The sequence below is a fragment of the Idiotropiscis lumnitzeri genome, chromosome 11 (assembly GCF_059441095.1).
Source record: "Idiotropiscis lumnitzeri isolate Australia: NSW breed Sydney's pygmy pipehorse chromosome 11, RoL_Ilum_1.0, whole genome shotgun sequence".
Classification (NCBI taxonomy): domain Eukaryota; kingdom Metazoa; phylum Chordata; class Actinopteri; order Syngnathiformes; family Syngnathidae; genus Idiotropiscis; species Idiotropiscis lumnitzeri.
Genome location: NC_142401.1, coordinates 10,194,460 through 10,219,076, shown reverse-complemented (window position 1 = coordinate 10,219,076; position 24,617 = coordinate 10,194,460). Strand labels below are relative to the sequence as shown.

The window sequence follows — 24,617 nt, the reverse complement described above, 5'->3', positions numbered from 1 at the left end:
GGATGAAAAGCTATTTCTAAATTGGTTAAATTCTAGGTTTTATAACTGATTTGGCATCAGTTTGGTCGCGCCATGCATCCTAAAACTAATTAGTAGATTTAGAATGTAAATGATAAAAAAGACTTTGGCTCTATATGGCATTAGCTAGTTTATGATAGCCATTGTGCTAACTTGGTTTAAAAAAAAAAAAAAAAAAAAGCTAATCTTTTTTTTAAACTTATTTGTTGAATTTTGCCCTCCCAAATTCTGATCTGATTCCACTCCAAGACTCTGACGGCAACTTTGTTGCGGGTTTCTTGCGTGAGGTTCAAAGTCTTCAATCGGAAACCGAACGAGTTGGGTTTTACGGTCGTTTGTGTGCAGGGTTGGTCTCAGCTGGCCTTATGAACTCTTTCTAACACTGACTGTTGAAAAATCTTTGTATCTCAATTTTTTCATTTTTACAAGAACGCTGTGTTAGCGGAATGCAGTATTTTTTTGTTTGTTTTAACTGCCACGGGTCACACATGGTTGTCTTTTTACTCTGCAATACACCAGGACTCTTGGGTTTCTTTTTTTTTTGTACAAAAAAAATAGACCTCAAACGTGTCCTTTTGTACTATATTGATGGAATTATAGGCTGTTTTATTGACGCATTTGCTTCATGGCCACCGCTTGCCCCAACGTTTTTTTTTGTTTTTTTTCCCCAACTTGCACTTTGGATTGGGCATAATTCCTTAGAATTTCCATTGACCCATTGATTGAAGGTAAGAATTTGGTCTTTGACTAACCACCACTATGGTAACATTATTATCATCACAGCTGTGGAAGCAGGAGTTCAGAACTATCAAAGTATTGATATTAAACACATTGATTGTTCAACCTTTACCCAATCAAGGAATTGTAATCCAATGGCCATCAAGCTCCATTTCCATTTTGTTCAGTTTTAATGTGCTCTATGCTATTCCTGTGGCCTTTTAATGTTAATATATACACTATATAAATATATATATACATTGAATATGTTATGACTTTATATGCAAATGTTGTTCTACTACAGCACTAGAGTGGAAAATGACCCCCCCCCACACACACAAAGAAAAAAACACTTAACAGTGTTGGACTCTGTTTCAGTACGCGGCTTTCATTTTGTAAAACTGTTGATTCCAAGCTGCATTTCCTGTGTTATTTTCATTTATCATTATATATATATATATATATATATATATATATATATATATATATATATATATATATATAACAGTGGGGGAACACATTTTACACGTTGCCACATCACGGGAACGGACGTTTCTGTGTCCTTAACAACTTGTAGCCACATCTGGGGGTCAATGTGCTCAGGACGGGAGGGACTATTCAGTGATATAAAGGAAAAGTGAATGGAGAAAAAAAAAAAAAAAAAAAGTTACCTCAATGAGGGAATTTTCAGGGATTTTTATTTGGGGACAATGCGTCTTTACATCGTGTTGCATTGAATGGCCGTTTTGTATTGAATGGTCACTTTGTATTGTGCTGTTTTTAACACAACATGCAAGCATGTGGGCGAGGGAAGGAGGGAGGGCACGTTGAAGGAAAGACCGTTGGCCCAATGTATTGTACTGTACAGTATACTCAAACCACACCACACTTGTTATACTGTAATAAATATTGACATATTTTTTCTTTACTGTCTTGTTGGCCTCCATTCTTTCCACCAAGCTGTCTTCTTATTGCTTATTTGCTCTTCTATCTCCGGCATTTAAAATATTGCGACGTCGTCACACCATGAGCTGAAAATAACCTGCTTGCTGAATGACGCTATTTTTTTTTTCCCACTTGAGAATTTTAAATTTTTCAGTTGAGTTGTGATAGAACTTTATATTTTCACTGTTTGAGTCACAATGGAACTACAATCCTGTCATTTTATGTTATCCTCTATAAACCAGGAAGTAGCCCACTAGATATGCCAACAAAGGGACAAATATACAACAGACCGCTGAGGAATTGTTTTTGAGTTCTGATTTTACAAAAAAAAATATAATCTCCCTGCCTCACATTAGGAAGAAAAACGGTACGCTGCTGTTTATCTTAAGTAATCTTCCGTCTTCTCCAAAACAAACACAAATACGCTCTCATTTATTTTGTTCACCAATTAATTTTTTTAATGCGGTTTGGGTCACAATGGAACCATTTCACCCACTTCTGAACAAATAATGGTAAATTCCTCTCTTCTAAAATTATTCTCCAGGAATCAACCCACAAGCTAACTGAATTACAACCACAAATTCAACAAACCACATTTTATTTGCTTTTAAAGTCTTTTTTTTCTGATGGAAGCTTTCTGACATGCCAGAAACAATGGCACAACATTTTTGTTTTGCTTTGTTTTCATTTGTCTTGGTAATCCCACTCGAGCATCAACAATTGTAGAACTCATTTGTCTTAGACACAAAAGTAGCCTTCTTGCTAAAAAACTAACAAACAGAAATATGAGACACCACCGTTACTCTTTTTTTTTTAAAGTTTTTTTTTTTGTTCTTTTGTCCTTGTTTCCCCTTACTCCAGAATCAACAATGGCGCAGTCCTGTTGTCTATTTCATTCTCCACCAAACAGAAAATGGACTCCTGGCTACAAATATAAAAAACGAAAAAAAAAAAAAAACTGCCAAACACAAGTACGATATACCACTTTTTTTTTTTTTTTGTATTCCTTGCCTTCTCTTTAAACCACAAGTGTCAAACTCCAGTCCTGAAGGGTCACATAACGGCATGCTTTCAATCTCTCCCGGCTGCAGCACACCTGATTCAAATGATCAGCTCATCAGCAAGCTCTGAAAAAGCCTGATCGGTATCCTGCTCATTTAAATCAGGTGTGTTGCAGCCAGAATAGACGGAAAAAATGAAGCCAGGCGGCTCGCCAGGACCGGAGCGTCACACCTGTGCTTTAGACATATTTAAATATCCAATTTATTAGAATTCCTTGTTACTGTTGTTATTTAACAACATGCTCATTTATTTTTGACATACTTGCCTAAGACTTTTCAAAACAAGTTACAACGCGCTGGGGTAAGACTAAACACTGCGCATAAAGGCCCAGATGAACAGAAATTGAAAATGCACTCTTTATTTTCAATGCGGTGACTTATGTATTCAAAACAGGAAATGAGGAAGAAGCTGCCAACTTGTTGAGTCAGCAGTCCAACCCTAGACTCCTTTATTTAGTCATTATTTGTCATCTTATTTCCTCTTTTTGTGCTTATACAAACATGTTTCACAACTCTCCCAAAATATTCTGACCTTCACAAAGATAACGAGGCTTTATTATTTATTACGTGGTTTTCATTTGTACTGGTGTTACATTAATGTTGGCTTCAAACTCTCTGTTAGATGATCAGATCACCGGGAGTCTAACAGGAAATGACTGCGATCCCCACCATCCTGTTTGCAGAGCAAAGAGGAGGATGAGGATGATAATGATGGTTGACTGGTCGCTCACTGGTTACCTGGCAACGCGATGAGAGGGTTCCCCCCCCCCCCCCCTGTTGCCATCACGCCTCATGTGACACAGGTAACGTCGTCGTTGCTTCATGCGAGATAATGAAAACCGGGAATTAATTACGCCCTCGCGGAACAGGAACAAGCGAGGCGCGATATCTTCGGGAGTTAATGTCGCCGTGGATGTGTGATGAAAACCATAGAATCGGAATACCGCAACGTAGCAAATGTTTGACGGATTAACTTGACAATCAAATAAACATCAATTGCTTATGTAATTTATACAGATGCGAATATTGTGTAGTTTTAAAGTACAAATTTCTACTTCCTGCTCACCTCATCATGACAGATAATAAACCTAAACGTTTCTTAAAAATTTTAGTTTTAATTCACTTCATATTTTGAATTTCTAAGGGAAAACCAAATTCAAAGTCAACCAGTGTCATTGTATTTGTGTGTGAGTGCGGGGGTGTGCGTGCGTGTGTGTGTTGCGAGAGGAATTGCAACACTTATTGAGAAGACTCTGAAAGAAAATGTGTGTTTAGTCAGTCGGAAAAAAAGGAAATACAAAGAGGAACGTGTGTGTGTGTGTTTGTGCGTCTGTGTGTAGGACCTTTGCCTGAGTGTAAAGTTGTGACATTTAAAAATGCGGCCATCATAAAACCTGCAATAACTGTACAGGCGCTGATTCAAGATAACATTATACATAATTAACATTATATACGTTTACAAGTGGAAAAAGAAGTTGTTTTGGTTCTGATGGTTATCATCACAAAAACAAAGTAAAAGCACAACAATCATGCTTCTTTGATGCTCGTTGAACCGGCCGCTTTGAGGAACATGGCGATCTGAAGAGAGGAAGTCATCTTTGAACGCCTTCCGTATTTCGAGAGAAGTGTCACAAGTAAACTAAAGAAAAAGCAAAAAGTGGAACAAACCTTTTGATGCCATCTGAACTGAGGTCTCGCCGGCGGTTGAAAACTTTAAAGGTTTGAAAATGAAACAAATTTAAATCAACAGAAGTTAAAATAAATTGGATGAAATTTAAATAACGTATTAAAATAAAGGTTAATAAAAATAAAATTAGTTAATCAAAACATAAAGTCAATGCAAATAAAGTAAAATACTTTAAATAAAAATAAATAAATACATACATACATAAATAATATTAAGTAAATAAATAGAATGAAAGTAAACTAAAGTGAAACCTTTTAAGTGAAATGGAGCATTTTTAATTAAAGCTGAATTAAATTAAACATTAAAGTAAATAAACATAAAACCAATAAACTAAACTAAAAAAAATATTATAAAAATAGATCAAAATCCAATACATTCAAATAAAAGTGAAAATAAAAGTGAAAAATGATGAAATCAGTCCGTAAATCCAATGTAAGTAAATTATTGCATTAGAGCAAATTAGTGAAAGACCATTTGTAAAACTGAACATTAAATGAAAATACTTTTTAAATACCAATAATGGACAATAAAAATACAATAAATGAAAGTAAATACAATCTGTCGCCGTACAAGTTCCTAAAGTACTTTACAACGTTCCCTGAGAGTGCTCTTGCAAGCCTTCAAGCAAAGACTTGCAGACAGCCCAGCCGAGCATGTGCAATCTTCATTCACCATAGTTACTTCCTGAGATAAGTGGCCACAGTGTGTACACTAGCCAAATGTACAGCAGGGTGAACTTTGACTGACTGACATCACGCCCAACAAAATGAGTACGCTCATAAAAGGTGTGAACATAATGACACTTCTGCTGGTCACTATCGATGTACACCGCTCCACGCCTGCGAGCGTCACTCGTACGACTTTTTTACGGCGTCACACAGGAAGCGTGTGGGCGTAAAAGGCGTCATGTGACTGTTTGACTTTGGCTTTGAGCCCCGGTGAGCAAACACGCAGCCAACAGAGGCCTCTTATCTCGCTGACCCTCTCGCCGGTCGCTATCTTGGTGGCCAAAGTCGGACTTGCTTGATTGGTCATGTGAACGGACACTTTGAATGAACTTAAAACAGCAGCAGATGCCCTTCCTTGTGCTTGATAAATAAACCCTATGACAAAAGTATTAGGATTGCAAAAGATGAGAAAGTGAAAGAAATATGTTGCTCCTCCATTTTGGCCTATGTCACTTGAGCTCTTCCTTTGAATTGATCTTGAACTTCACTTTCACTTTAATTACGGTGGGTATAAGTCTACACACCCCTGTACAAATGCCAGGTTTTTGTAAAAAAAAAATAAAATAAAAAAAAATTAACTGGGGTTTGCAAAAGTGTGCACACCCTCTAGGGATGTGGCTGTGTTCAGAATGAACCAATCACATTCAAATTCGTATCAGATGGGTCAAATAAAGAGTGGGTGTTCTAGTAGGCTTTTCCTGCCATTTTTCTTCTTGATGTCCAGCAGAAGGCTGAAGGTTTTTGTGCAACGCATGACGCCACATCGACATCGCTTCACTGGAGAAATATTGTGATGGTCCCTGTTGTGTTTGCGCCAAACATACCTTTTGGAATCATCGGCAAAAAGTATCAGCCTTCTGCTAGAAAGCTGTACAATAGTCACGAAAAGCCTACTAGAACTTTTTAACTGTATTTGGGGTTGATCCGAGAGACTTTAAATGGGGGGCAGGTGTGTGTTGTTGGCTCAATTTCAACAGAGGTCTATCTGACTTTCTACAATTTTACACGAATGACAATGTTATGAGAAAATTCTAAAGATGAGAACAATATGTAAGGTTATGAAATGAATGTTGTGATTTAACAATTGGCTTTGCATTTAGGAGTCGCCGCCCGGCCTGTTCCCTGCAAGAGTGGGGGGGCCCGTATTTGATTGAACCAAATGTCTTTTTTTAGACATGCGTACACAATCCCTGTAATGGACTTGAGACTCTGGCCTCTCAAGGCGTACCTTCTTTGAACCTTGCTTTGTGTCATGCCCAAACCACACTGTCTCTTTCTCCTTCCTTCCTTCCTGACCTTTTCCACCTCCTCCTCCTCCCTCCTCCTCCTCCTCTTATTGTTCTTTGGCGTACCGTGGCGGTAATTTGATAGCAGAGAGAGGGCGAGGTGCGCAAGCTGGTGATAAAGTGCAGCATTGCTTATCCGCTGAAATGTTAAAAATTAACAATGACATTGGCCGGGTGTAGATAGATAGATAGATAGATAAATATGAGTGGGGTGGAAGAGGGTCTCCAAGTGCCCACTTCACGTAATCTGTGAACACCTGGGTTACTTTACATCATCCACCCATGGAGATCGGCTTGCGCTTCCTTATCAACGTACTTAGCGTGCTTCGATTTTCTGCATGGACTTCATCGAGTCTATTTCTTCTTCTACAATGTCTGAATTTAAATTTCATTGGCTGGAAAATAAATTGGCTCTGTTCACTCCCACAACGGCACAAACAACCCCTCTAAAATAGAAAACTCCTCTCATCCGCTTAATTTGACTGCATTTTGTGCTTGACTTGCATTGGGCACAAAAATAAGGCCCTGAGACTTGAAAGAAAGAACCTGCACTGTGGCCTTCCTACGTGGAATTGGTTTGTTCTCTTTGTGCTTGCGTGTTTTGTTTTTTTTTTCTGGGTACTTCATCCCATCGCCAAAAGCATGTCAAATTTATAAATTTGTCCACAGGTGCGAATACAAGTTTGAATGGTTGTTCCATGTGATGAGTCCTATGAGCAACCCACCTTTCGCCCAAAGTCAACTCGGATGGGCTCCAACTTGCCCTTGCATAAAGACAAGCACTACAGAAATTGTCGGATGGATGAATTAAAAACAAAACAAAACTGCAGATTCACCAATACAACACAGACAGAATAATTAAATAATTAACAGATTAAATATCTTGTCCTTGTCTGACATGAAGTTAGCTAGCATCACAACCTTTCTGACTTTCCTTTTTTTCTCTGGAATGCGAGTTAATCTAATCGCTTCCTGGCTATTTGCGTATTTCCTCATGCAAACCAAGAAAGTTGAACCATATGTCGTGCAAAATGATTACGTGCGTAACGTCTGTGATGAAAGCACCGCCATCGCGGCTGCACTGCATTGTTTCCTCGCTCGAGCGAACCTCCCCGCTGACCACTGAGTGGAAATCAACACACCGTCCGGTCGATGTGGGCTCGGTGCATCTCGGGTCAGCGTAGAGTTGGCAGAGGCTGATTATGCAAGTAGAGTTCAGTTTTATCTGACCCAAGAGGGTCAGATAAAACTGAACTCGCCCAAATGCACTGAAGAGAATGGGGGGAAGAAAAGTGAAAAATATATCATTTTATTGTATTTCAAAAATGTTTATTTGTGATTTGGACAATAAACTTGTAAGACTAATTAAATATTTCTTAAATGGGAGACATTATGGAAAATGACTTTACTTTTTATGAGTGCCCCTCCCCGAAAGAGTCCGTGAAGACACTAAGCATCTTAAGTGTTTTGTACTTCTCGATCCTTGGAATATTTTGACGAAAGAATGTCTCAACAATATTCTAAAGACACCTGAATACTGTTTTAAACTGTGAAACAATTGCACAATAAACTAAATAAAGCTTTTGAACACGCTTTGCTAGAGTGCTTGGGATGAAAAAGGAGGCAATGGGTTAAAGTAAGAAATCCATAAAGCCCTGCCAAATTACATATTTTATTTATTACATAAGAAAATAAACACGTATATTCCCATTAATACGTCTTCGCCCGTCTGCACAACGTCTGTTCCGGAGGCTACAATCGCTCACACTCTTTATTTTCTGCCACATTTCAGCCTGTCCCGCTGAGCTCCGCGATTATTCTGCTTCCTTCCTGTTGCCATGGTAACGGCCAGGGATATCATCAGACGGTTTGGGCTGAGAAAAGTATTTTTATCTCCATCTCGCCCCATCGCTGTTCCTCATATAGCGGCGATGGGGCTGCTTGGTGTCTTTCACACCGCAGCTGGCAGAGCGGGAAAGTGCCCCCTCAAACAAAACAATTAAGAGAGAGTCACGAAATTCCTCTTGTATTCTTTATGGTAGTTGATTTTTTTTTTTTTAATTTCTTCTGACAAACTGAGGTTCTTTTTTTTACCTTCACTAATTTCGACGTACAACTGCCATTAAGTAACATAAAGAAAAGTTGAATTTCGTGACTCTATAAGTGATGCCACCTGGATGTGATCGGATCATCAGAGGACTCTTTTTTTTTCAAAGCTCCCGAAGATGACGACAGTTGCACGTCGAAACTAGTAGAGGTAGAAAAATAACCTCCGTTTGTCTGAAGAAATGAAAAAAAAAAATCAACTAAAACAATTAAGGGACTTGTTAAAAGATACTTTTTGTTGATGCACGTTTGGATGGACCACTTTTATAATGCTGGACTTAGGTTCAGTGAGCATCCAAAGAATTACGTTTCACCTAAACTCATTAACTACCATTGACGGATATAGAAGCCAAAAAGTACATTAATTTTATCTGTGCTGGCATGATTGATTTCATTAAAAAAAAATTACTCTCGATGAATAGTGGTAAACTCGCTAAGATATCCTCACATTTAAAGTGTGATTAATCATTTTGAAATTTAATAACATTTACTAGTCTCAAGCAAAGTACAGCTTATAGGATTTCCACTCAATCTCAGCAGTCAATGGTTCACACCTGTTTGTTGTTTCCATGTTCATTCGCAGTTTATGTGCAGCAGACCCGTCCCCAAAGGTGGGCCATAGGGGGCCGTGCCCACCCACCAAGATGCTTGGATTTATCGACAGCCTATCAGAGCCTTACTTAAAATAATATCAAGTGCATAGGCCCACACGTGTGCAAGAAAATTATTTTTTTTTTCACTTGTCTCTGTCCTGGCTGCTAAGTGAAATATGGTCACCAGTGACTTTCCCACACTTGAGGAGTTAAACACTAAACTCCATCAACGGAACTTATTGTAATGTAGCATAGCCGGTGTGAAACACACATCTCTGTCATGGCTGCTCAGTAAAATATGATCACCACTTAAAAACGATAATTATGTGATAATATTCCCATGCAGCTCTCTTCCTTGTACTCGAGGCGTAAAAGGTTATTTTGGGAACTCAGACTTCCGCTAAACGAGCATATCAAGTATTATCGCTATAAGTGTGTTTTACTTTTTCTTTTGCTTATGTACGACAGCGGTACCGGTGGAAACATGAGAGAAACTGAGGAAACCTGAGACATGTGACACTTGTGACGTCCTGGCTGCTCAGTCCAATATGGCACGGAGCGTCCATCTACAGCTTGTAGAATGATCAAGGCCAATTCCAGTTGTCTGGGTCGAGAGGATTTTAAGCAACATCTCTTTAATCCTCTTCTTCCTTGCCCAAAGCCGTGGAAAGTCTTCTTCCTCCTCTGGCCTAAATGTGAACCAGCATGCCAACTCTTTGTGCGAAGGCATGCGCCGGGATGCAATAGCGTTACGTAATGCGCCAAGATTCCTCCCAGAGCCGACTTGACACGTACAAATATAAGGATGCATATTAATGCAGCTGCTTCCACTGATTCTAATCTACATTTCAGATGTCTCCCACTTCTGAATTATCATGCAGCAGGATCATCAGGTTTCTTCGTGGTTCCGCTTTCCACCAGCCTCTTGAGATGCGTGTTATAACCCGATTCACCTTTTTGCTCTCGTCGGTGTTTAAGGTACATTAAGGGCGACCCTGAGCCCAGTCCTTCACATGAGGTTGTTTATTCATAGTGCTTTTTTTTTTTTCCTTTTTAAAATAGCTGCTCGGCTGAAAAGAAAGAAGCGTATTGTTGCGTAACTGCCACCCACACTCGGCTCAAATTGCCCCCCCCCCCTTTAAAAAAAAAATCATGCAAAATGTAGCTGGCTGATACCAAGGCATCAACATCCAAGCCTGTGCAGGAGCAGAGATCAGGATTCATAAGCCTTGCAGAATAGTTAGAGACGGGTGCTTTTGAAGATTTCAAAGGACGAGGTGTCTGTGGCTTCACTTCTGTTTTGTGTCGAATACGCGTCGTTGGTGGGCTCGCCGTTAACCCTTGTGTTCTACCTCAAAGAGACTTAACCTTAAATAATTTTTCCGTCTTTCACTAATGCTAGAAAAATGTTGAACAACCGCGACCCTTTGGTGGTCTATTGACAATTACTGCGACGGCCAGGAATGTGCATCACGTGACGATTCTTTGGAGATGGCGTGAGGAACATCTTGTTTCAATTTATTGAGGGACCAAAGAGTTTCTGAGGTCTGATGAGATTTCAAAGTCAGAGCTTTTCTGTTGGAGGCCTCTTGAAGCTTTGGGGCCTCAGAGGTATTTGGTTTATTTTGGGGAGGTTGGAGTTTCTACTTAACTTTCAGTAGGTTTGTCAGCCATCCTAATTTTCTATTTAACTGTCAATGAGCACCTTTTCAAGATCCATCCAACATTATTCCCGACAGTCCTAGACCAGAAGGAGGACAGCCACCAGGATTGTAGATCTCACTGACGTCCACGTGGTGTCGACTGCATGTCAAGGGCTTAATTAAACGTCAACTGAATCAGCAGCGATCATAGTTTGCCATAATCACCAATGTTCTAAACACATTGACATCTCATTAGCGTGTCACCGTTCTCATTTTATTTCATGCTCCTTACTTACAACCAAACAGCCCGTCACCCCACACCACCGGATGCTTTGCCACTGTCCGTCTCACCTCATTACAGTCCATTATCAGCAGGGAGAGCACAAATGCAGATTCTGGAATGTCAACAAGCAGTTGTCTGCAGGAGATACATGATAGTGAGTGCGTGTGTGTGTGTATGTGTGTGCGTACGTGTGCTGGTACACTTAATGAGCAACACGTCTCCAAATCCCATGGCCAGTCGGTGTCTGTGCTGCTTAATGGCGAAAATTATTCCCAGCTCGGCTTGGTGGTTTATTTGTGATTGTGCAATCACAACATGAATGTGTGTGTGTGTGTGTGTATATATGTATATATATATATATATATATATATATATATATATTTTCACTTTTCTTATGAACTCGTTTTTAGCAAACAACTGTTATTTGCTATTTGCCTCAAATCATGTGGTCCAAGGGTTGAATTGGAGCAAATATTTGTTTTCACCTCAGATGACCCGCTGTCAGTTTCATTCACAAAAAAAAGTGATAATGAGAGTTTCACCACTAGACCATTACGGTTATTGGTGTAAACAAACAAACAATGCCCTGGGAAATATGTCTTTGTTGCCCCAAAACCTCATCAAACGCCCCATCAGCTCGACCTAAACACAAGGCAAAGAATACAAGTTGATCATTAGCTGTCAGTCGCTTCTGCTTTCCCCCAATTTAACAACCTCTGTGTCATCATATCCGAGCTGTGTTCTTTCTCACGTCCTTATGCAAGCCCTTGAGTCCCTAGATACAGTTTTTTTTTTTTCTCCAAATTGCGATATGCTTCTTGTCTACTATTACAACATTTACCACTTCCTCATCTCTCCCCGGCCATCAGGATGTTGAGGGAGGTTCAGCTCAGTTTCGAAACTAACAACATCAGTGTATGGTTAGGATAGAAAATACCTGAAGGAAATTGGAGAAAAAAGCAACGGTTTTCAAACCTGACACATAATCTGAGACAGAGAGGTACGTCTCTGTGGGAAAGTCTCGGCCCACCCTTGGCCCCCGAATGACAGATCTCGTCATTTGATCCGGGGCCGACACATTCCCCTCGTATCAGACGACTCGGATGTCCATGTCCGCTTCCTGAACCTCTTAAACACACAGAGAGAAACTACATATCGTGTGTTCCTTACAAAGTATACTGTACTTGCCGACAACTATCAAATTAGTAAATGGCAACCAGATTAACTTTAGAACAACGGTAATCCATCCCAAAATGCAACTGGAGTCAAGTTAGTCACTGAGTTCTCTAAATTTGACACCCCAAGGATTAGGGCTCGCCCTAACCCCAACCATCATAGCTATAGAATCCAGTCAAGTTGATGTAGTATAGCCCTTAATCACAAAACAGTCTCAGAGGGCTTTACAGGCCCATGGTTCACACAAATCGACGCCATCCCCAAGTCTGGACCCCACATCTGGTTAAGGAAAAACCTTGAGAAAACTCATTAAGGAAAAAAAAAAAGGATGAAACCTTGAAATGGGATCACCAATGGACTGATCAACTGTTCAGAATGATCAAGCTGCAATGGATTTATCAGTTGATTTACTGATGTTAGTTAAAACAGAGAGAACTGAAGAACAGCGGAAATGTTTCTCTTCAGGACCCTTCCCTGTCAGTCAATGCAGAATCCTTGACAGTAATGCGTGCTAAGAAATATTCCTCCTCAGATCTTTCCTCGATCAATTGCGGCAGAACCCTTACGGCAACAGCCGCATTCCGATCATTGCACCACCTCCAAGCAGGAGAGGACAGGGGAGGAGACACTCAAAGTGGCTGTAAAACATCCACTAACCTAACACTAATTAGGGAAACTCCTAACCCTGATCGCCTAATCGTAGTTGAGACCACATTGTGTCGGGTATAGAAATGATCGGGGTGAACACCTGCAGCACTAGAAACTTGGGACCGATTTTGTAGCCCGGGCCCACGACAAGGTTGGGGATTTTCTATCCAGAGATCGGGCTTTGAAATTGGACACAGGAGGCAGACGGTGAAGCACGCCAGTCGTTCCTCCGGCCAGAGCTCCATAAATTAGAATTTGGAATCGTCGAATTCCAAGATTACAAGTTCCACTCCCCAGTGTCGGACATGAGGGAGTGAAATTCCAAAAAGTGGAATTTGTGTAATTTTGGAACTGGGAAGGTTTAAAACGTAGTGAAAGAGGATTTGCCATTGTCTGCCGGCGGCCGAACACTACCCCAACCCCAAAACCTAATACTTATCCTATCTCATGGTGACTAAAGAGAAGATAGAAAGTATACTCTTGGATTCTTGTCACATTGAGAGCCCTGAAAACAAATCAATCAATCCTTTTCTATCAATGTTTACAGCCAATTTCTGGGACAGTCCTGTACTCGGCCGACACCAGATACCCAGAGTGCACTCTCCCCTTCCGTCCCTGTTCTCTGGCAGCTGCCTGCCGTATCGGGTTGCAACGTCCAACCTGAAAATAGATGCCACAGCCATTAGCATCCAACTTGCTAACCGCCGAGCTTCCTGTCAAGCTAATGACAGCCGTCTCGTGTTTCACAGCGACCAGACGAGGATTTGTGGTCCTCCAGTGTGAGGCTCATTGATAGCAAACAGAAAAACATTCTTGTGATATCGGGATGGGCGTGTCAGCGACTCATCAAGTGAGGTGATCCACCCATTGATGAGTTCACAAACTATTTGAGGTCATGATGGATGAACAATCAACCAAACAGCAGAAGTAAAACATAGTTTGCAATCTATTTGTCCGTATAATGTCCTGATTTATGTAAGGACATTAGTGATATAGGACACTAAAGTAGGCGAGCCAGGGTCAACAACTTGTTGCAGAACCGTTCAGGGCCTCATTGCTAGCAGGCCTTGGCCTTCATTTAAGTTCTATTTGTGTAAGCCAACAATTGAAACACTGTTGGCGAATGCTCTGCTTACCATTTTGCCCGGACATGATCGTGCTTCTGCGGAGTCTGGACGATTTACATGGTTGTGTAATTTCACACATAATGGGTCTGCAGGGACTCCAGAGATTTGTATTCGTATGGTCAATTTAAAGGTCAGTTTTCCATACGATGTCCCCTTTAAATTGACAAGTTTACTCCAGTGTTAACATTGTGTCATGGTTTCGGACAAAATTAGTCAGTGTCAGCAAGTATTCTGCATGACTGATTTGGGAGGAGAAGGTGAATAATGGCGATGTCTGACTTGTCCGCTGACTCAAACTCTGCCTTCCATGCACGGAAATGAATGAGTCTCTCGAGCGGCTGAGTAGGTAATCATCGGGCCTATTTCTGCATGAAGTGCCGACAGACAAGCTTGAGTATTTCCTGCCCCTCTTACCCCCCTGACAACACACACACCTATGCACATTTACACACTTCATTACAATAAGGTTCGACCCCGGCTGTCACTATGGAAACCGGGCCATGACGAGAACCACTTGGGTTTGCATGTGAGTGTGTTTGTGTGTGGCAGCAATGTTGGGATTAACCTCTTTGGATAAGCAGTGGCATCTCCCCCTCTGGAAGCCAGAGGGAGAGATAGTGGCGGGGTTTTCACCGCGGGATTCTTTTGATCCCCGTGTAAAAGATGAAGAGTGGCGGCAACTGCCAGCCTGGCCATTAAGAGCTCACCCCCTGAGGTGAACAAGGCTCCCCCAAGTGTTTGTTCCGCAACAGGCTTTCCTCTATGAGGATTAAATTGGAGCGGTTATTGGCCGGTGACCAATCCAGGGTGTTCATCACCTTTCGCCCAAAGTCAACAGAGATAGGCTCTAGCTCACTCATGACCAGGACAAATTTAGCAGAGTCACAGGCGTCAACATGGATAAACATTATAGAGACATTAATTCTCAGTTTTACTTGTTTGACGCTTGTTGGGGAAATTTGCCAAATTCAAATGGCATAATTAGTTATCTTTGGCGTAACATCTCCGAGAGAAATACCTTGCTCAAGTTACCTTCACGGGGTCTCGTAAATCAACGCTGCTGGATTGTGTTGCTCATGGGCAGAACTAAGCTTGTAAGCGAGACGTTTTGAGAATTGTTTCTCTCAGAACATGAGACGGATCCCTGCAAAGCTGAGTGTGGTTTTTTTTTTTCAAGAATTCCATTTTAGAGTTGTAGTCAAGGATCAAAAAAGCCATTAGAACACTTTCTGAACATCAATAAACTTTTTATTTGATGATTTTACATTAATTCCGATAAGTTACTCAACTAGAATCAGAAAGCCCTTTATTGTCATTGTACTCAGTGTGCAACGAGATTAGAGAGCTCCCCTCTCCAGTGCAATACAACAATAATTTAATTAAATATATAAATTAGATTAATTGAAGATTAAATAGAAAATAAATACAAAATCGGATAAATAAAAACACATTATGTTGCTGTTCTACAAGAAAAGGGTAGTTGTGTGTGAATTTTTCAGTTTGTTAGTCTTTTGATGCCCCTGTAGCGGCTGCCAGAGGGCAACAGGACGAACAGATGTGAGCTCGGGTGAGTATTGTCTTTGATGATATTGAGAGCTCTGCTGAGGCACCGGGTGGTGAAGATGTCCGACAGGGAGGGGAGAGGGCAGCCAATAATCCTCCGCGCTGTTTTGACTGTCCTCTGGAGCGTCACGCTGTCTGCCTCAGTGCAGCTGCCGTACCAGGTAGAGACGCAGTAGGTCAGCAGGCTCTCGATGGACGAGTGGTAGGAGGCCAGCAGCTGCTTCTTGTTCAGGCTGTAAAAAGCATTTGCAAATAATACTAATTCAATATTCTCAACTGTCTTACAAGTGTAAAAAGAAGTAAGCCACTATTGATTTATTTATTATTCTTATTCTTATTTTCACCCTGTTTACTCTATATTGTACTGAGCAGCCAGGACAAGGATGTGCATTGTGAAATATGCTGAGGACAATTACCTTTTTGGTTTCTCCAACGTCAACATGTCCAGTCGCTCTTCATTAGTTTAGCCCCGAACCATCAACCAGGGTTGAACTAGCGGATATGGTTAATGATTCATGGTCGGGGTCTGCTTGTGGTTCCTGGCAGAAGCCCTCAATGATGATGTCATCCTTTAAGCGTATCGATTGAACTCATTACTCCCTCTCGCACTCTCTCCAGCATCCCATCTTTTGTCCATCTCGCTCTCTCTTCTCCCTCGTACCTCATCAGAAACCAGATGCCGCTGCTAAAACAATAATACTCCCATCCAGAGAGTCATGAAAACACATCGTAATCGCACGGATCAATAATTTCCAGTTAGGGGCAACGGAGGTAGGTTGCTGGATGCCGCAATGGGAAGACGAGGCCTCGGAGTTGGATTACGTTTAAAGTGCACAAGAGAATCGATCGTTTGTAGAAGCTTTTGGCAGCCTTCAGCTTCTCTCGCGGGATGTGCAGGCCAGATCGCGCTTCGCCACAAAAACAACAGATTGAGTTTCAGGCAGGGTCCATGTTTTCATATAATTGGCAAAATCAGTTTTTATGTTCGCCCAGACTCATTAGTTGTGCGTAGTATTTGTCATTTTCAAGCTGTTTTTGATAACACATAAAGCTTTAAATGCTAATATTAGTGCTGTTGCACGCAGCATGCTAACTTGCCCTACTTGATGTTATTTCAGGCTGTTGGCTTGTTTTGGTAAAAAAAAAAAAGTTGAAGGCAGGATACGTGTCCCACATCACCGGTTACTCATGATAACCACCACCTTGCACAATAGAAATAATCATAGTGACTAAAAATTTTGCAGGAAAAATGTCAACATGTTGCATAATGATTGCATAATTAACGCGATTGCTCCCCACACCAGTTATGTATGATAACCATCACCTTGTAGAGATAAAAAAAAAAAAATCCTGGTACGTTTGGTGCAATGGATAGAAAAGTCTACACACCCCTATTCAAAAGGTAGGTTTTCTTTTTTTCTGAGACAAAAAAAAATTCCCAATCTTCTTCCGTCAATAATGTGTCCGCTAACGTCGACCACTCAATAGAATTTATCTTATTTATCTTATTTATTTATTTTTTTATTTTTTTTCTTGTCAACAGCGGAACTAGCATCTTGCATTGGGGCTGATTTTCTTTTGGGACATGAGACAAGGTGGAAGGAATTATGAACAGTTCACCATAGTGGTATTCAACGAAATCTTCTGATTCAAAAGGCAGGAAAAGTCTAATTGAACAGTTGAAATTTATTTGGGTTACTCAGAGGCCCAATAAATGGTGCCAGGCGTGCTGCTGACTCCCTTTAAATGTGACTTAGGATGTGATTGTGCAGCCACAATAATTATTATTATTTTATTTTATTTTATTTATTTAGTTTTTGATTGGTCGGGGATTTGGTTTGTCCAGATTATAGGTGTATGAATGATGTAATATTTTTTTTTTTTAAAACAATTTACTGTATATTAGTCTTTTTTTTTTGTCTCAAAAACCTGGCATTTGCACAGGGGTGTGTAGACTTTTTGTATCCACTGCATACATCCAACTAATGTGATGGCTGCCCTTTCCAGAAAAATCCAGATATTCCTGATAACCACCACCCTGTGCAACCGAGTCAAAAAGGTCAGTCACTCCTGCGCAACTAACAGTATGTGTCATGATTATGTCATCACTCCTCTCGACACGGATTCTCGATAACGACCGCTGTTAGAGAAATCACCAGAATGTCACGCAGGTCCATCTTTTTTGCTAAGAAATCAGCTTTACACTCTCTTCACGTTGTTGCATGCGCCTTCATTCATAAGAGAAATGTCGACTGTAATGGTCCTTGGCTATGGCTCTCTATGCAAGATTTTCTCACTGGCTTCCTGGCCCCTCCCACCCTTGTGTGGCTTTTACTTGAATGGTATATGAAGCGGTAGAGGCTGAATGAGAAGAGATTAGCCAACACTGACTGCTTCCCTTCTGAACACACAAACAGACACACGCACACGCAAACACACGCACATCCATATCGCTACCCCGTGAGAGGGGGTCTGAGGGAGTATTAATTCCACACGCACACACACGCACACACACACACCCCCCCACACACCAAGCTGTGTGCTATTCATTCATTAATGGAGGCACATGCTGCACATCACACATCACTGGCCTTCACTCCCGCTAGCGTGCAAGTGTATTCCCGCCTTTGTGTCACGTGACACAGTCCATAACATACAGCAGCGTGTATGTGTGTGCGTGCGTGTGTGTGCTTGTCACCATCAAGCATGTCAGCGCTCACTCTCACAAGCATAAAAAAAAAAGATGCCTTAGCCTAGCACATGAATGCGTGCGTAATTGTGTTCCGTGCATCACTTTGTCTCCCCGGCCCGCCATCGCCTCCGAGCCCCGCCCCTCCTCTCGCGTGGATCACATGGCCTCTGCAGAGGAGAACACGAGGCAGCAGCAGCAGCCGTGCAGGAAAAAAAAAAAAAGATCAAAATCTTCTGGAGTTTGCGATGAGTTCATGTCTATCCAGACAGAAATTAGTCTGTGTGGGAAAAAAAAAGTTTTCTCAATGAACTGGGGGCTTGTTAGCTTCCTGTTTATACCTTTTGATATAGATTTTTTTTTGCATGTATCCTTTTTCAGTCATGTTGCCCTCATTGGGGTCACAGGTGAGCTTGCGCTTATCCCAGCTGCTTTGGGCAGGGGGAGGGGTACACCCTTGACTGGTTGACAGCCAATCTCAAGCCACATATAGACGCATAGTCATACCATACAGGTAAATTGGTGCAAAAGTAACTTGTAGTTGTAGAAATGTTGCTGTTGTAACAACAATAAATTGTAGTTATAGGAAAATAAATAATTTCTAAAATTTGCAGTTGTAGAAAAAAATATGCATTTGGTATGCATTTGGTTGTGACTATTTTCACAATAGCAAAACTTAAAATATGTTCAATTGCCCAACTAAAATGTTATTGCCTTGATGTTTTGAGTTGAAAGAAGTTGAAGAAAAGCGCTAGAGAAAATGAGTTGATGGACAATCTGTCAAGAGCTTTGACTGCACTTGATGGACAAATGGCAGAATTTGTCTATTTTTTCCAATTTCACATGCATGCTCGGTTAATCAAACTCCCAAATTTAGGATTGTTGGTGTCTGCGCTCTATTGCCTCGCATTTCCCTGCATGCTTCTTTCGAACACATAATACCATATATTATATCTCACAAAACCTGTCATGAATTCCCTTCATGCAACGCTGTGGATCAAAGCGGCATTCTGAGCCTCGGCTCCCCTCTTCGATCCGCCCAGTGTTTCATCAACACCTTCTTCTTCTTCAGGTAGCCGACTGCATCTAGTGCCGTATGTGTGATTAATAACATGCATGTAGAGACATAGAGAGCGTGCTTGCCATAAGCGTGAGCCCTACTTTTTTCTTTTTCACCAGCAGGCAGCAGCAGGGTTTCCGGCAGTAAATAGCACTCTCGACTGTACGTCCATGAAACATAATTACATGCATCCTGACAGCACACACAAGGGGATACGGATTGTACAGTGGAAGGAAAGGCCACACAAATGCTGCTGTACTTTCTTATTACGAATAAATTTACTGTGCAAAAGGTATTTGCTGAGACTGAAGGATGAATGGTGGGTGAATGGATGCAATGATGGATTTTTTTTTTTCTTTTGAGTGGTCAAATGACAATAGTTGTTGTTCTGTTTTACTTTTTACTTGTAAAATTTGTACTTTATTGTTGTAAAATTATAATTGGCTTTCATAAAATGACATTTGGGTAAAATTTAATTCAAGTGAAAATTTGAACTTTATTGTTGGAGAAAACAAGACATTTTTTGTCAAATTAAAACCATATTCTATCATTATGTTTTCCTCATATTTTATTTTCTAATTTAATTTAATTTTTGTAGTTGTAATTTTTTGGTTTTTGTCATTTTTTGGGGGGTTAAAAAAATACTGTGTTGTATGTCATTTTGACTTTGTTGAAAAATTACAACTTTTGTTAAACCCTCTAAATACTGCAAAATTTTGTTCTGTACGCACTGCTTTATTTTTGTAAATATAACGTTTTTTTTCTGGAAATAACAGCCAGACGGATTATTTCATAGGTTTAAAAATAAACCGCAAAGTAGCAGGTTGAAGCCAGAATGTGCTTGTGCGTGGGTGTCCTGTGAAAACTTATTACTGTGTGTACTGTGTCATAAATGTTTAGACACGGCATGGCAGGGAATCACTGTAAGAGGATTAAACTAATTAGTGATCCCTTAGCCATGTTGATTATGTTTTTGTTTTGTCTATAGCTACAGTATAAATGATTATCTTTTTTAAAAACATGTTTTCATACTCTCGGGTATATTTAAAAAAAAAAAACACATCCACACTTAAAATCCATTTTCAGGCATGCCAAAGCAACAGGTGGTTCCCTAACCACTAACCGTGAAGTCTTCACGGTTGGAAGCCAGAATAAATAATTTCACAATCACAACAATGACTAACTCATTGCAACTTACACTAACAGAATTTTTTTATAGTATATGTAAATGTTTTTTTTTTCATCAAAGTTGAACTGCAGATCCCTTCAAAATAGTCGAAGCGACTTGTCTGCAATTCTAAGAAAATATGTAGTGTTACGGCAATTTGGTGCTGAGGAATATTAAGAGAAAAATAGATTAAAATGATGACCACACATAACAGAAAACAAATCGCAGATATTGCTTTCCACATTCCCTACAGGTCACTTATATAACCTCATTGATGTATTTTCTTTTCATCATTGCATCTTCCCGCCTGTGTGCTTTGCAGCTCGGATTCCATTCATCCTGCAGCAAAATGAAAGAAGAAGATGAAGAAAAAAAAAATAGAACCAGCGAGATTGATAGAGGACCACAAAGAGCAGTGGGCGGCCCCTGTGCAGGGACACAGCTCTCTGATTGGTCGGCGCAAGGGAATGAATGAGAGGATTTGAATGAAGGCCACATGCCACGGTTGTATGCAGCTATGGAGGCAGAATTCGAAGGACGCGAGGGAGGGAGGATGGGTGATTCATTTTTCTCTCCTTCCACTCGCATCAGCGACATTCAGGGTAACCTTTGACCCCCTTCATGTTACAGAACACAACCACTCCTGACACCTCCAGTGGCCTTGAGCTGCTATTTCTTGACCTGACACATTTGCACACAACACCGCCAGTATTCACTGGTTGAACTGCATTGCTGGTCAACCAATCAGCTCATTGATCCCGCCCACGACTTTGTTAATGAAGGCATTTGCTGATTGGTGATTCATTATTAGAATTTTTTTTTTCATTGCACTCTGGCGTGCCAATTAAATTTCATGACTCGTCATAAATTATTCAGCTCGAATAACTCAATGTCAAGTCACTTCTCTACTGGTCACAATGTTCATATATTTTGTAACAACTGTTTTTGCCACACAACATGTTTTACACAGATTTTTTCCATAGGAAAAATAAATAAATAAATAAATAAACATAACAGACACTATTTTATAGCCAAGACATGTTTGTCACATATTTTATATTTTGTGGCAAACCTGTATATTTTGTTACAAAAACTTTAATATATCACAAAAAAATTCAACATTTTTTTCCACTCAACATAATTTTGACCCAAAAATATGTTTTATCATAGTCACAAAAAATATATTTTGCCACAAAACATTATAAATTGTGTTTTGATGACATAATTTTGACACAAAAAATTGTTGTCACCAAAAATGCAACTTTTCAGACAAGACAAAAAGCTCATAACTTGCTCCAAAAAACACAATGGATTTAAAAAAAAAAAAAAAAATTATCACAAAACATTCTAAATTTCGTTCCGATTACACAATTTTGGCGCAGAAATGTATATTGTCACAACATGCTATACTTTATCACAAAAACTCATCAAAATATCATTTTATCAAAACATTTTTTTTCACATGAGTAAATAATATATTGTCCCAAAAAGTCAGTTGCCACAAACAAACACTTTGTTGTCACATAACACGGTATTACCCACCAAAAAAAAAAAATGCAATTGTAGAAAATAACGAGGCACCTCGCTAGCGAAGGCTTTCCGGAGGCCCATCACAATCACTAGCTTGTGCTTTATATCGGTATTAAAGTATAAAGCGGCCTTGCCGCACAGTTTTTCACAGCTGTGGTTGCAGCTATTTTTGAAATAGAGAGCCGGCCGGGCTTGTCACAGTGTCGGCGTGTGCAGGGAGCGTGCTCTCATTATTGGAGAGAAACATGGAGGACTCCAGGGTTACCTGCGCTCTCTCTCCTCACTAATAATACCTCCTCCCGGTTCCTTCTCCTCAAAGTGTCTATGTTGAAAGCACTTGCTTTCCAATTCTTGAGCAATTGAGCCTGTTTTGATTTCTGTGTAGCGGTATTTTAAAAGAAGCGTCATATTAAATAAACACTGTGTTGCAAGAATGAGAACAGGAGGATGATGATTGCCATCATGTCGCTGTGCAGCACAGTCAATATGCTGTGTACCAATTAAGGATGAAAAGATAACTACAATGATTATAATGTGTGAACACAGCAAAATATGCAATGTTTTGGTGCTAAACATAATAATATAATTGTGTGCAACCGGTGCATTTGAAAATAAAAAGTCTTAAAGGATGCCTATTTATCGTTCGAGAGGCACGAAAAAAATCATACTTCATGATAAGAAAAAAATGAATATTACAAGAAAAATGTGTATTTCAGGATAAGAATAATAATGTTGAAATTTTAGGATGGTCCTATGGTCATAAAGTAGCAGCATTACAAGGATAAGCCTTTGCAAGTGCAGTAAAATACAAAGTCATAACTTTAGAATAAAACAGTCTTAATATTATCATATGGCCTAGAAAAGTGCAACGTTGAGAATATTATATATGATGGTGATGAAAAATTTATATTTTACAAGCGAGCAGGCGAATTTTAGAAGAAACAATTTATCAAATTAAGAGGTCATCCATTTTACATGTTGCATTATTACCAGTTTTATGAGGAAAATAATAATTATTTGAGAAGAAACTAAATATTTTCATGGGGAAAAAATAGATTGGGAGAAAAAGCTTTTTTTTTTTTTAATGCGAAAAGTCCAAATTTTGCAATAATAAAAAAAAAGCCATAACTGCAGAGGAAATTAAAGTAGCGGTATTACTAGAAAATTATTTTATGACAAAAAGTCAGAAATTGTTAAAAATAAAGGCGTTACATGATTATTTTTTTTATTTTGAAGTTATTATGATTATGATCAATAATAATAATAATAATTTCATTTTCCAAATTTTACAAACATGGTCAAAATTTCCAAAGCAAAACATTAAAATTTTTACGTGTGACTGTAAAAGACTTTGCATGAGGTTATAAATCACAAATTTCACAAGAAAAAGTTGACCAATTACAGATAAAATCTGTCCCTTTGCGAGAAAGCCGTCATCATAATAGGAAAAAAAAAACGTGCAGCATATCAAGAAAACCCCATTTTAGCGGCTACGTCTTCTTCTGTTCCTTCACTGTTGCACCAAACCCAAACACACGCCCCCTACAGGCAACTAATGCTGATGACGCACTCACAATCAAACAGTGGAGGCAATAACGCCCGAATGTAATAAACACAAACTGTAGATGCACACTTGTTTGAATCTAAATGTGAAATAATAGACTGAGCTGAGTCTAGACAGCGTACGAGGAGTTCTTCATATCCGGTAATTGAATTAGTCGCCGTCTTGGGATTACGTTGCGTGTGTGTATGTGTGCTGAGAGCATTTAATTGAGAACAGCGTGTTCAATTGCAGGGAATAAATCTGAATTTAGCGGAGATATGCAACCTCTGCACAGTGGAGATCACATCACAAGGCACCGGTACTTTTGTGGTTGAGTGAGCGTGTTTATGTGGCCTGTTCTGCACTCACGGGATGGTGGAAACAGTTCCAGGAGGAGAACATAGTCAAGAGTAATACATGCGAGCCAAATGCATGATGGATGGATGGATAGAGTGAGCGAGCGCGGATGTAGGCCTGTGTGCGGTGCGATGCTGCAGAATGGAGAGCGAGCAGTCAGGCTCAGATGATCAAAACGGCGGGGGCTCTAAATATAGGATGCGGCTGCACAATTTCTTCCGCTTGAGCTGGGATTCACCCAACCTCAGTCGAGGATCCAGGCAAGGAAAGGAAAGGATTTGCGTTCATATTTGACTTTGATACTTAATAATCAGCACATTTGCATTTGCCTTCGACTAGTTATACAGTGGAGTCGGGGTCACCAGGGTTCGTGTGAGTAGCCCACAGCCAAGGGCCTGTTCTAAATGTAGCTTACCAGTGATGGGACATTGTGATTTTCTAGGAATTATTTGAAAATGCAGAAGAGGTTGAAGTGAGGTGTTGCATATGATATTCAGCTGTTGATTGTGGAAAATCATTGGTATGATGAGGGTCTTCAAACAAACCCCATGTTGCACTGGCATTATTGAAAGTCATATGAGGAACAGTGTTACTTTCGGAAGTGTGTATGAAGCTGGCAGCCCTACATATTATTCAGTACCAAAGAGTAGCGTTCCGTTTCAAAAAAGGTTGGTGACCCCTACTGTGGT

The 24,617-nt window shown here is 40.1% G+C and overlaps 1 long non-coding RNA gene across 2 annotated transcripts; it reads left to right on the top strand.

Annotated features, from left to right (window-relative positions):
• The first annotated feature begins 2,859 nt into the window (after positions 1-2,859).
• Positions 2,860-21,609, top strand: LOC148327311 (uncharacterized). 2 transcript variants are annotated; one of them, XR_015845854.1, is made up of 4 exons: positions 2,860-3,042; positions 3,364-3,544; positions 17,589-17,640; positions 20,821-21,609. It is a non-coding gene; the product is annotated as an uncharacterized LOC148327311 (long non-coding RNA). The 2 variants fall into 2 exon arrangements; XR_015845853.1 differs by lacking the exon at positions 17,589-17,640.
• Positions 21,610-24,617: the final 3,008 nt, after the last annotated feature.